The sequence below is a fragment of the Echinops telfairi genome, unplaced genomic scaffold, assembly GCF_000313985.2.
Source record: "Echinops telfairi isolate 266 unplaced genomic scaffold, ASM31398v2 ScPeMD7_7474;HRSCAF=8512, whole genome shotgun sequence".
Classification (NCBI taxonomy): Eukaryota; Metazoa; Chordata; class Mammalia; order Afrosoricida; family Tenrecidae; genus Echinops; species Echinops telfairi.
In genome coordinates, this window is record NW_022111378.1 from 7,021,160 (window position 1) to 7,023,013 (window position 1,854).

At 47.4% G+C, this 1,854-nt stretch overlaps 1 protein-coding gene across 1 annotated transcript in view; it reads left to right on the plus strand.

Moving 5' to 3' along the window:
• FRMD4A (FERM domain containing 4A) overlaps positions 1 to 1,854 on the plus strand; it is a 318,768-nt gene that overhangs the window by 214,406 nt on the left and 102,508 nt on the right. The gene's annotated exons all lie outside the window — the stretch shown is intronic.

A 1,854-nucleotide genomic window follows, 5' to 3' on the forward strand; every position in this document is an offset into this window, starting at 1 on the left:
CCCATTCTTTCCCATCAAGAGGCCAGTGGCCAAGGACGAAGGCTGAGGAGTCTGGCCCCGGACAGGAAGTGAGCACTGTTATTAAAAGAAGGCACGAGTCATACCTGCCCTCCATGATACAGCTTGTATGCTTACTCGTCTTTCTTTTTACCACGCGTGTGTGCTTTTTCACGTGTTGAGAGAGTTACTTCTTAATGCAACACAGACTAACTACCTCAGCCTGCGGCCTTCTTACACTTTCCTGCCGTCTCGGGTCGTCACTACTTTTTCTGTGTTCTCTTTACATACTTCGAAGGCCTTCTAACAAGGCCTGGTTATTTTAGAGTCTAAAACCGGACGTGGCCACCTTTTCTCTGAAAAGGGCAGACAGGAAATGGGTTAGTTCTCATGAGGCCTGTGACCCCGGCCACGGCTCCTAACGCTGCCCTTGTCTGTGCAAATGCAGCCAAAGACAAGTGTGGCTGTGTCCCAGCGATCTTTTATTTATGTGCACTAGCATTTGGATTTTAAGTCATTTACATAGATCATAAAATATCCTTCTTTTGATTTTTTTCTTTAACCCCTAGCTATATAACACTGTGAAAGGCGTCAGTGTTTGCCCAAAACCAAAACTCAGGAGGCAGGGAAGCAGTACAAGTGGAATGGAACAGGAAACCAGGGAGGGAGTGGGGAGAGTGTCGATGTGCAGAGGGAATTGGAACCAGTGTTATGAAGCAAAATGTGTGCAAATTGTTGAATGGAAGACTAATGTGCTCTGGCAACTTTTCACCCAAACCACAAATTGTAAAAGAAACAGGGGGAAAAAATGGTTGTTTTTACATGAAAGGCAATCTTAGTTCACAGGCCGTACAAAACCAGAAGGGCCCAGTTTGGCCAATGGGCTGCAGTATGCTGGCCGGTGAGCTAAACTGTAAGCCTTTGGCTGCATTTGAATCTTTGCATAAGGAGACGTCCAAAGCACACAAAAAACGAACTCACGCCACTGCAGCACTTCCAACTCACCGTGACCCTGCAGGACAGAGTCAAACTGCGCCTGTGGGTTTACACACCGGAACTCTCCATGGAGCAGAAAGCCGCGTCTTCCTCCCACGGAACAGCTGGTAGCTTCCAACCGCTGAGCTTGAGGTTAGCGGCCCACTGAGCCACCAAAGCACCCGAAAGAGGCCTCCAGGCCCCTTTATAACTTAACGTCTCCCCGGTTCTTGCCGTAAAGCCAAAATAGCCACAGCCAGCAAGTCAATTCTGACCCATAGTGACCCTCTAGTGCAGTGGTTCTCAACCTTCCTAATGCTGCCACCCTTTGAGACAGTTCCTCATGTTGTGGTGACCCCCCAACCATCAAGTTATTTTCGTTGCTACTTCCATCACTGTCATTTTGCTACTGGTATGAATCGGGCCACCCCTGTGAAAGGATCGTTCTACCCCACCAAAGGGGTCACAACCCACAGGTTGAGAACTGCTGCTCTACAAGGTTTCTGAGGTTGTGTATCTTTACGGGAGCAGCTGGGGAAATTGAACCGCCAACCTTCTGAACCGCCAGTGCCTAGCCAACAGCGTCAGCAGGGCTTCTAAAGCAGAGGCTTGCCCATTTAAAATAGAGAATGGTTCTCAACAGGCTTAGCAGAGAGACCTGGCACAGTGCGCATGCCCAAGCACTGTTTATGAGCACCATTTGTTGAATGAAGTGTTTCCAGTTATAGGCTCTCAGGTTTGCCATCTTGCACTTCTCTGTTATTTTCTTTCTTTTTAAAAAAAATCATTTTATCAGGGGCTCATACAACTCTTATCACAATCCATACATACATCAATTGTGTAAAGCACATTTGTACATTCATTGCCCTCGTCATTCTTAAA